At 42.5% G+C, this 11,877-nt stretch overlaps 1 protein-coding gene across 2 annotated transcripts in view; it reads left to right on the forward strand.

The window, feature by feature from the left end:
* The first annotated feature begins 96 nt into the window (after positions 1 to 96).
* MAP3K13 (mitogen-activated protein kinase kinase kinase 13) overlaps positions 97 to 11,877 on the forward strand; it is an 80,836-nt gene continuing 69,055 nt past the window's right edge. For both annotated transcript variants that reach the window (XM_026075545.1, XM_026075546.1), the window contains exons 1-2: positions 97 to 303; positions 8,790 to 8,915. The gene's annotated coding sequence lies outside the window, so the exon portion shown is untranslated. The remainder of the gene's footprint in view (positions 304 to 8,789; positions 8,916 to 11,877) is intronic.

The following is an 11,877-nucleotide window of genomic DNA, read 5'->3' on the forward strand; positions in this document are numbered from 1 at the left end:
TCGGGGCGCCGCTTTACACCTGAGCGCTGCGCGTGTGCCTAGTGCTCGCGCTCCTTCGCGCACCGAGCTGCCGATAGCGCCTATAAAAAGCTTCTGAGCCAGCGCAGCGCTTGTGGGGTATTAACGTCGAAGAAGGAAGCGTTTAGGTAAATCTTCTCCAGACAGACGCTGGAGCAGATCGTTTCCGAGCCCAGATTGCGGTGTCCGTCCTAATCCTGTCTGGGCAAAACGTACCAGAGGCTCCTGGTGGCTCAGAGCAGTCTGCGCAAGCTCCCGGAGCGCTGCGCCTTATTCAGCAGAAAGGTAAGCGCGGTAGTTTGTGCGCTTCTCTGCTCCGACGTGAAGTTTGGAAAGTGGAAGGGATGGCTCTAGCTGACACTGAGCTTGCTTCGCTTGGGCTGTCCCTGGCCTTGCCCGCTGGGGAGAAACAAGGTGGTTACTGGTAAGAAGTGCAGCGCTTCAGCTGTGAGGGAGACAGCACCTTGCCTCCTCATACGCGAAGGCAGTTCCCAGGGCAGAATCCAGGACCTCAAGCTTAGATGCATTGCCATCGCTTCAGGAAAAATCAACAACACTTGCAAGTGTAGTGCAATAAAAACAAACCATTAGGAGAAAATGGATAGGAACATGCCATTCTCCTTCCCCAGTTGAGCTCTGTGGGACTGTTGCTGCTTGAAACTACAAAGACCATGTTATGGCTTCTCTTGCAGCTTCTTTCCTGCTCTAGTTATGCTAGCTCAGAGGTAGACTGGCCTTGACAACCTGACCTTGTTCTCAAAGCAGCAGGAAACACTTTCTCCTGCATTTTCTCTGAGGTGGATTTGATTCCYGATCTGACTGCTCCAAGAAGGCAGTTGAGATGTTAAAGCCCACGTTTTCATGGTAACCGTGTTAGTAAGGATGGAATTTCAGGAGCATTTGAGATGATGCTACTGTCAAAAAGGGGTGGCCCTATGCACCTCTCTTCCAGCCGTGTGGTTATATGTTTCCGTTGCCTCTCCTGTGGTTGTGTGATCGCCTGGATTCATCCGTCGAACTGGCTAGCAACTAGCACTGTATAAAAAGTGAGCTGATCGAGCTGCCTGTGTGCCGGTATTAACGCTAGTACCTATAAAAGGGAGAGGCAGGTCCACCCATTTTGGCAGTGTCATGGATGAAAAGCAGTTAAGCTGCTTGTGAAAGTGCACCCTGAGGCTGCGGTTCCCTGGGCAGCGGAGCTGGCCTAGTAGTCTGGTTTTTCCTGAAACCAGAAGATCTTGCTCCCGGCTCCCCTCCTCCTCCTCCTAGCCAGTGCCTCTAGCTAAGAGCTGTGCATTACTTACTGTGTCTCTTGTGTTCTGGTGTGGCTAATTTTCTACCAATTTAGTAGGTTGAATCAGCTTACAGAGGGGTCTGATGAGCACTAGAATTGACGCTAGTTAAGTGACAAAATGCTTGAGGACAGAGGTTTGTTAATTCATTTCATCACAGTCTGAAGTGTACTCTCAAGTGTTGAGAGAGTGTATCTCTCTGGAAGGATAAACCCCGTTCAGAGTCAACAGATTCACCCTCTCCCCCTTGCTACTTTTTTACAAAACAAATATTTTTATTTTGTTTATTTTGTTATTTCTGAAAGTTTACTTTTGGGTGATGACCAAACTGGTAAATATTAATATTAGAATGTAAAGGATTAGGAGAGTAGAATTGTGGAAATCTTAAAAGTTTACCTGTAGTGATTATCACTAATAACTATGTTAAAATCATTTAAACAGATGTTCAATTTTAGAGTACAAAAGCAGTTTGCTAAATGTAAAGATGGGAGTACCAGCAAAAAACCCCCACATTCAGAGACAGTGAACAGGTGGATAAAGAATGGAAGCAGATGTGGTCAACAAGAAATTACTCTCCAGTGCTCAGTTTCGGTCTGAGCTGTATTTTAAAGAGTTGGTTTTGACATCAGAAGGATCTCTATCCAGAGAGATAATTAGAGATGAGAATATTATTAATGACTTATGTCAAAGGTATGCAAAGAATATTTCTGGGGTCTAAAGAATTTGCTTAACTTCACAAAGATTAAGAACAATATGCATTAAGAAAATCAGTCTTTTGTTTATTGTACCGTTTTAAAGTCTGTATTAATAAAGCAGTTTGTACATTCTGTTCAGCTATTTAGTGCGAAATAAATGCTTCTTACTGTAAGGCCCAGGAGTTTTATATAAACCTTTATGACAAAATTTAWTGGGTTAATTGCAGTGTTTAAAATGCTTTCTCTTGAAAAATGCTGAATTGCCAGAACTTGGTGTCGTCTAGTTTTAAATGACTTTTGCACTGTGGCTTCTGCTACTCTCTTGAACCTGTTCTGCAAGGTACGTGTCACATTGCTTAGATCCCCTTTTATGGAAGCATTTTCTTTTAGGTCCTTTATTAAGTTTACTAAAACCTAATCTAACTGCTGTCCTTGTAGAATTTATCTATGTTGCTTCTCATAAAGCAGATAAATTGTTGTTTGTTATCCTTGGTTAGAAAGGCTAGCGTAAGATTTAATAAATTACTCCATCAGATACTCTAGGCAGGTCTCAATAGTACAGTGCTTAAGTTAAATATTGACTTGCTGTATAGGACTTTGGTCTAGTGTAACCCCGCCGAACGTCAGTTGCTGCAGCCAAGAGGGAAATATTGTGGCAAAAATAACGACAACTTAAAAATTACCCCGCTCCAAGTTGAAGGCAGTCTAGCTGTGCGCAGAGACTTCTGTCCCAAGCAGCGAGCAATCGCAGGGGAGTCTCAGCTGGGTAACGCTTGTAACTGTTTAAATGTGGCATTTAAACAACTCGCTCCTCTGTCTCTTTCCTATTTCTGTAGAAGATAAAAATTAATTAAAATACCATTTCAAGGAAAGTGGGAGTTAGAATGTAAAAAATGTTAGTTTTTTTGCAGTGCAGTCTTCAGCTACGTATGCATAAACCATCGTTTAGCATACTCGGGCCCAGTGACAGCAGTGTCTTTGTCCGCAGCATGACGTGAGTAGCTAATTGAGTTTGTACCTGGAGGAGTGGGAGCAGCCCTTCCCTGTCCCTCTGTACGTGGTGAAATGACTAGCATTTGGGGTCTCGTCGTTGGTGCCAAGTCTGGGTGAAGTCGGGCGGTCGTTTCCAATCTTGCTCACACTTGGTTATACTTAAACATACCTTTAGCTGGAAGAAATTTTGTGTGCAAATAGGCCAGTTATCGATAAAGTCTTGCCTCTGGGACCATTCCTCCCAGTGTAGAAGGCTTTGGGGGTTTCACACACATTATAATTTGAGAAAAAAAGAAAAAAAAAGTCATTCTTGCAATTACTCGCTTTCAAATATGAACCAAATATAACAGGTTTCTGCCTGCTCCATGCCTCTTTCCTTGCTGCTTTGGGCTTTCTTGCAGAGTCTAAAACCCGACTGATAAAATTCCTTGAAAATAGAGGAATTCTTCTGGAACTGACAGGATTAGGTGCATTCCTCTGTGATATGGCATGTCTCACTCTTGAATGCTTTGCTGTGGGGAGCTCAGCATATGACGCTGAGAGGAGTATATTAAATAAAACTCATTTTTCTCTAGTTAAGAGGCTTTGTACATGGGGGGTGTCCGAGACAGTTCTTACTTCCCAGTGGGAAACAGGATTTTCAAACAGGTTGAGAGCTTGTTAGCAAAAATACAGCCAGTCCTGTATGGTGCTTTTGGTGAAGGAATTTCTGCGTGTTTTAATGGTAAAATCTTTTGAGCTATTTGTACATGAGTGAGGGGGAAATAAGTTATTTTATGTCTTGAGTAAGTTGGTTTACTGTCACAATCTAGTTCTAGGAAGATATTCTCCTATATATTACTGAAAGAYGGTTGGCTGTGTCATGCATCAACTTCATTTGCTATAATCTGAGGTTTTTGTTTGGTGGCAGGTACACTTTGTTTTAGATGCGAGATTGGTTTGATAAATCCTGCCTTTTTATTTATTCATTTTGAAACCATTTCCCTAAATGTAGTAGACATAAATTGTCCCTGGCTYGCTCTGGTTATTCTGGAACGTGCTTTTATAGAGCTGTCTAAGAGGAGCCCATGGMATGAGTGATTCAGGTTTTTTTAGTGTTCCCGTCAACTTTTTTCACTTCATGGATTTAAAGTCATGATGTGGTTCATCCACGGATATGTTTATATTAAAATCCTGGTTTCACGCATGCATGGTTGTTTAGAGTGTGCGAGATCAAGATTTAGACTGAGCTCCAGATGGTGGTCAGGGGATTACTTTGAGAGCTAATTATGAACGTTCTTTGTGYAAGTCTCAGTCTAATTAAATAGTTACATCACAAAGATTTTTTATTATAATGATTCATCAGGTAATTTAGTGAAAAGGGTATCTTTTTAACTTTTCAATGAAGCTTGCTTTCCGCTCTCCCATCAGGCTCACATTGAGTTGTACCCCAGCACTTGCAGGCTATTTTAATGGGCTTTCATTTCTGGACTCTGCAAATGAGATCAGTGACCTCTTTGAAGTCTGAATGTCCCTTCTCTGCATGTGTGGCCTGCATTGCTCCTTGGATCCTTCTGCGGAGTGACTATACTGCTGTGGTGCGACCTGTGAACAAAGCCCTCTCTGTGGTCTGTTCAAACTTAGGCTTTGTTGAGTTAGTGTGTGCTATTTTTGGAGTATCCTAGTGAAAAGGTGGTCAGCCCAACCTCAAAGCCAAGCAAATAGGAGTGTAGCAATGCTTGGTGTCACTGCACTCATCAGCTGTTGGCTGCTGCCCTGTCAGAGAGCACCCTGTGTCACTGCAGGGAGGTGCTGGGGGTCATCCAGCAGCAAGTTGGTGAGAAAACATTCTTCATGTTCCTTTTGTCTAGTACTGTTGCCAGGAAACATCGAGTTTTTGGAGAACTGTGAGCTGTGGCTGCTCCTTTTTTGGCTTAACAAATTTGCTTCATTCATAAACGAAGGCCACGTGCTCCTGGTGTCTGCAGCTCTGGATCACTGTGCCACCATACCTTGCCAGGCTACGTTGTCTACGGCTTATTTGGGGCCCAGTGCTGTGGCTGCAACAGTTTTGGMCTTTGCCAGGCACAGGAGGACTTGGTGCCAAAAGGGATGAAAGACTTCTCTCAATTATCCCTCCGTATTTCTGGACTACTCGGGGATCCCCCAGAAGATTCCAGTTTCCACCACTGGTGTGGTGTATCCAGCCCTGGCTTTCAATCAGCCAAACATTTATTTTTTGGTGGAGAAAACGTAGTGCTGGGGTCTCATGCTGGTGGTGCCAAGGACCTCAGCAGAAGGAGACTGATTTCTGAGTTTTCCTTAACGTCACCTGCTTTCTTCCTGGTTTCCTTGTGACGACCTGAACACTAAAATCTGAGGTGTTGCTCGGTGGCTTTAGGACCTCCCTTTGGGAATATTTGAATGCCCTAGTCACAGGGTTGCTGGGAAGACTCCTGTCTTTTTGTGTCTTCCCAAGTGGAAAAAGGAAGGCCTGCAGTGGTCTCATATTTGTGCCAGCAGGAAAAAAACACTTGACGGAGAATATAAAGCAGGGTGAAGGTTAAAGCTCTGCTGTTGTCTCAGTACAAAAGCTAATTGACTGGTTGCAGCCTGTTCCTATTTGTTGATACTTTGTAATCTGCTGGGACTTGTAGGATGCAGGAAGGATTTGTTATGCCTCTCTCAGTGAAGGTTACTATGTTGTATAGCTGACCAAGAGTACTTTGACCTTCCTGGTTCACTTACAAACACAGCACTGTCTGATGGGTTCTCTGGATTCCTCAAGGTACAATGTCCTGTAGTTTGGGCATGTTCTCCTCTCTGTAACTAGAGGAAATACTAGAGCTGGTTAGGTGATTCGATGTGTTCTCTCTGTTAAGAGACGTTTCTCCTGCAGCCTTGTGGGGAAGAAGACTGAGCAAAGGTGTTGGCTTTAAGCCAGGAATACTCTTTTCCTGTTCTATTAYCTGTTGCCCATTCCTTGGGATTAAGAGCTGCTGGGGAGAGATAATGAAAACTGTTGAGGGGAACTGTTTGGTGTGGTCAAGTTTGGGAGCTCAGTAAGGTGCCCAGGTAGATGGCCATCTGAAGAGATAGCTGTATACAAATGTGCTAGCACTCGGAGCCATAGGGAATGTTTGCAGAGTCATTTTCCATGTCTAGGGCCATTACATACAAATCACAACAGACAGAGCCATCATGATGTCCCTTACAGATGGCGGGTTGGTACTGGTTTCCCTTTCCCTTTGGCAGGAAGCAGTTGATCTGGGGGGCCAGTGCCTCAAACTTGCTGGTGAGCTGATTGCTTTCCCATGGTTCTGACCGCAGCCAAGATCATTCCCCAGACTCTGTGTGATTTGATCAGTGCCCTCTTCAGAAACCATGTTACCTTGAAGTTGATTTCTTGCCTTGAATTCCACTGGGAATTGTCAGTTGTTCAAATCGACTACAGCTCAGGGTCTTGCAAAATGTGATGCGCTGTGTTGAATCAGATGATGCTTGTGTAATTTTGTTGATTCCCTCCTGGCCAAGGTGGTTTTGCCCCTGGAACCTTCTGCTTCTTTTGTGGGAGGCGCATATGGATGCAGGACTTGGAGACCCCTAACCTCAGATTTGTGCTTGTTGCATTTCATGGACTGAGTGCTGGGTAGATCTTGACACTTCAAACAGCCTGTTTTTCTCCAGTAAGAAACTGTCATCAGTAGCAGAAAAGATTTTAGTACAGAACCTGCTCAAGCAAGTAGCTAGTTTTCCCTCTTGTGCTCAGTGAGCTCACTATTTTCTTCAGAGGTCACAATACTTAATCCTCCTTAATTTCTCTTCTTTGCAGATGAGTCAAGTCATGCTTTTTCCATGTTGCTCCCTAAGATTTCATTTGAATCTATTTTTTCTTTGAAACCTCACATCTCCAGGGCAGAGGCACTATGCCATGCTTGTGTGTTGAGAGCACTTCTTTCCATAATCAGAGGATTAGATCTTCCAGATGCTCTTTGAGGCCACTACTGAGAAACCAGGGCTATTGCCAGAGTAACCTGGAGGTCCACTAGAGACTCTTATGAGCTTGATTATGCCTGTGTGAAGAGAGTTATCCCCCCTACCCTGGCCCATTCAAATTACGCTGATGGAAGCGTTCTTCACTCAAACTAAGTCTGCTATCGCTCTACAGCAAAAACCTGGATGTGTGTTCAGATACTCACCAAGCACTGTTCACTTTGCAGAGTCATCCAGGAACAAAACTGTGTTTTTTGGAGCTCTGGTGAGATTACCATTTGTGTGGAGGACTCTGACGTTTCTAGAGAGCTGGGAATGGGTGGCTCCCAGCAGGACTGCACACGTATGCTGGGCATATGAGCAGTTGCTTGAAGACAATTACTTTCCAGTGGTGGATGTTCTTAAATCTAGGTTGTCTGTATGAAATTCTTCCTACTYGCCTTCTCTTTTTGCAGCTCTTTTAAGCTGCAGCAACAAGTTGAGAAGAACTGACAGTATGGGATATATGCAAAACCTGTGTGTCTGCAAAGCAGTGTGGGACTTACCCTGCAGACACTGCCAAAGGGGGAAAAATCTTGAGACTGTGCATCTCAAGCAGTCAAGCATGAAAATGAAAATGGATAGTACATACTGCACTGTAATTATTGGGAAGTAGCTGTCTTTTCCTAGACTTCCTGGCTACTGGGAGCCTTGAGGGTATGACCTGAATAAGCTAAAATAGATGGAGAGTTTCACTGCCTCGGATAGTTTTATAACTCTTCGGCAGACGTTTCAAAGGACAGGCTACGGTGTGTTACGGGAAAACAGGAACTGCAGGACAGTCGGTGTTGAAATTCTATCTGCCTAAATAGCTGGTAGTCCAAATCCATTAATATTTGCTTATTTAAGTTGCTTTTAATGTCGGATTTTAATGAGTTGGAGGTTGTCTCTGAAAATCCAGTGGCACCAGTCAGAGTCTAGGTGTCTGGCTCTCAAATACGGATTTCTCACATTTCATAGGCATGAGGTCTGTCCTGGAGCACTCAGCATTTGCTAGATTATAGCATGTTTTAGTTCAATTCATATTGATGTAGGTAAACAGTGAGTTTCTTGATTTGGGTGGAGCCCTAGGGTTAAGCCTTGAAGGGGGAGGAATCCTCCAAGAAGCTGGGTATAAGAAAACGTGACCTTGGCTATTCTCATACCAATCCATTTATATACTTGATGTGATTCTTGCTAGCGATGTAATTATTTTGGCTGCAAAATGGGCCTGTTGGGGAATTTGTTTCTGTTTGTTTCTATGGCATTTGCTCGTTGACAATCCAAATACTTTTGCTTTGCCTTTTCAGTCCTAGCTTCCAAACATATACCAAACTCCTCAAAACCCCCAAGTGCCCTGGTGGTGTGGCACAGTTGGAATGGGATGCCCCTAATGAGGCTGGGGAAGCTGATCTATTACCTTGACAAAATTAAGCAGAAAAAGACAGTGTTACTACTTTTGAGATAACCCTAAGTGTAGCAAATATATGTCCATAAGTAAAATGCAGGAGATGCAATGAAAAGGGATAAGTCGCTGCTCCCCGCACCCAATCTTCAGGTTAAATTCTCAACATGCTACTGTAATGCAGATAATAAATATGTGAACTGTGACGGTCAAAGATGTAAAGAAAGAAGCTCTTGCTGCCTCTTTTGAACTCTGGCMACATAGTTATTCAGTAACTGTACCCATCAGGTTGGTTTCAGGTAACTTTTCAGTGTGCCATTTAAAAAGCAGGAAAATGTAATGTTTATGTAGCATGGTATCTTTGAGAGCTGTATTTTAAATTGAAATTCTTTTCAGATGTCCGGAATACCAGTTTACAAGAGGAACAGCAGAGAGGTCTAACTACAAGAACTGATGGACCRTTACATCTTCCAAAAATGAGCCAATTCACACTTTTCTTCTGGAAACGAAAATGTCTTGAAGGTGAGTAGATTTTGTTTGTCTGTGACAAATGAGCTTTTCAATGTCTTGGGCCTTGACCATAAGTCTTCCCAAAGACTGGTCTGCCCTCATTTCGGCTCAGTGTGCACCTGCCTTTCTGGGATGGCTCAGCCCATAGAAAAATGCCTATGAATCTGTGCATTTTGTCAGTGGAGGAAATATCTAGCAAGTAGGTATGTTTTCCACCATGTCAGTTAATTATGTTTAATTTGGAAGTGTTTGAGAAATCTTGAGTACTTGGACAAAGAGGTGATTTATTTGGATTTTTTTTTAGTGTTTTCTTTAAAGTTTGTAAGATAAACTTTTGTTTAGTTTGGTGAATATATCTAACTAAGTAAGCCATTTTGAAGTTCTCTTCCAGCAGYATCTCAAGCAGTATTATCACTGCTCAGAGAAGCTGAGGAAGAGTGCTTGCTGTCAGAGACGATAAATCAGTTTCCCCAAAGTACAGAACATGCTTGAGTGAAATCTAATCAAAATAATGTTTTGTAGAGTTTGTGTTATCTTTTATGTTATTTTTGTACTCAGCCCCTTAGGGCTGTAGATGGTGACCGCACACTATTCTTTTATAAAATCCTTTAATAACAGAAATGAAAATGGGAAATGTCATGTAAGTTCTGCTCCCAATATTGAAATAGAAGTAAAGGATTTTTGACACAAACAATTAAGATTTAAAACATCTTATTTTAGACTTTACTGGTACTTTAATAAGTAACATATAAAAGAATGCTGTAAGCCTAAGTTTGCCTGATTAGTTACATTAATTCTGATTTTAATTAGGCTCCTTCCTCCTTTATAATACTCTTGGCTGGTAAATTTGCTTTTCCATTAGTTAATTTACCGATATATATATTTAATATAAACACTATAGTGCCTGTTAATTCAAAGCTAATAGTGGAGTGTAAATTGTGARAAATGTGTCTGGGTGATTACCAAGTGTCATTCTGTCTGCACAGAAATGATTTCAGTGTCCTGTGCTGGAGCCACAGGCCTCTGGTGCACAAATACTTTTCAGCATGAGAAGCAGGCCTGGTAGAAACTTTACGTACACCAAATTCAGTTTTCCTGTGTTTTTGCAGACTTGAAGCTCCATATCTCATTATCCTTGAGAGTTTTTTAAGTCTTTGTATACATGGTAGCACTGGTGAGCATCTCTCACAAGTGTAATACTCGACAGAGGTAGGAGAGGATGCAGTATCGGGGGGGGCATTGCTAGTCAAGAAAGAAAAGAGTCGTCGTAGCTGGTGAGGGGAATAGTTTGCATCATCTACATTATTTGGTCTCTGCTGTTATCTGTATGGGTCTGAATAAAGGGATGGAAAACTGAACCCCCAAACCCAAAAGTGTTGCTCAGTTCTGAAAAGCTTCTCTTGTATCAACTAATTGCCTATATTTTGTAAGAGCCCTCTTTGTATTCAGCCAGATGAATCGTGGGATGTTTTGGGAACGTGTTTGGGTAACTTCATTTATATATTAGACCCTTGGGACTTGTGTATGAAAAGTTGTCCTGAATGAAAGTGAGTTGCAGTATTGGGCCCATGTTTGACTTTCACTAATTGTGTGTTGCAATGGGCATTCCTCCCAGCTACGTGTGGGGAAAAGGTAATTCTTAAATGCTCAAAAGTACAAACCAAGGACAACTGAGTATCTTTTTTGCCAGCTGTGACAACCGGATTGTGTGTTTCTGTTATATATAGTTAGATTCTGAGGACTCCTGGAAGACTTTAAATAGGTAATTGCTATTAATGTTTCAAACTTTCTACTTGAAAATATGAACAGTWATCTAATGTTACAGAAAAGTTGTATGTGTTTTAAGGTCTATATATAAGTTGAGTGTCTCCCATGTGTAATTCACACTTTTTGCTGTACTGTGTTTACAGTCAAMGCATTCAAAACACACTTGAAGTGAAACTTGTCATGCCCTAGTTTCTTTCCACGTTATGCATTTTTTGTGTGTAAAGAGGTTGTGAATGGTTCCATATATGTATRATGATTTTCAGTTATTTTGAGGGAAAGGGTCTTTTAAAAAATCAGTCTATGAATTCTGTGCCAGTTACTATCTGTATATTAATCTCCAATATTAAAAAGTTCTTCTTGTGACATTTGAGTGATTGCAAAAGTCAATAGTTACAGCAGGTGCTGTTGATATCTGTATGTTTCGAAGGTAGAGATGCCATCTGTGAATCCTTTTGCCAGAAAAGCTGGGAATTAGGGAATCTCACTTGGAAATATTTATTCGTGTGTAGTCTGTCCTTTCCTATTGATATGGGTCAATAGAAATAGCAGTTCTTCCTTCTACTCTGTCCTCTTTCTTCTGCTTTCTCACCTTTTCCTGTGAAAATCGCAAATTTCATCTGCGGAGAAAGATTGCGCGACAGAGTAAAGACAGACTGAACGTGAAAGGAGGATATTTTTCCTGCTATAAGGCTTTTTTATTCTCAATGGTCAGGAAGAGCTGAGCTCCCACTGCTTTCCCAAGCTCTGCTGTCACCTGATCAGGCACTGGTCAGCAAGCCTGGATGGAGGGATCCTCCTCTGTATGAGTCGTTAGGTAAATACCGGAGAGTGTTGGTGTTCCTGAGACTGTCTGCCTCAAGTACTTGCTCCTGTTGACTTACTGAGTTCATTCCTGCTGTCAAAACCCCAGCTATTTCTCCGCACAGGATCTTCCCACTGTTTGCAGTGGTAGAGAGAGACCTCCGCTGGAGCTAGTAGCTGTTCCGACCTTGTTAGAGCATATTTTCAACAGTCACTGGAAAATACTTGGAGGTGGAATACCTGGAAAATACCTGGGGAGGAATAACCCCATGCACCAGTACAGGTTGGGGGCTGACCTGCTGGAGAGCAGCTCTGCAGAGAAGGACCTGGGAGTGCTGGTGGACGCCAAGTTAAGCATGAGGCAGCAATGTGCCCTTGTGGCCAAGAAGGCCAATGGTATCCTGGG

The sequence above is a fragment of the Apteryx rowi genome, unplaced genomic scaffold, assembly GCF_003343035.1.
Source record: "Apteryx rowi isolate R43461 unplaced genomic scaffold, aptRow1 scaffold_406, whole genome shotgun sequence".
Taxonomy (NCBI): Eukaryota; Metazoa; Chordata; class Aves; order Apterygiformes; family Apterygidae; genus Apteryx; species Apteryx rowi.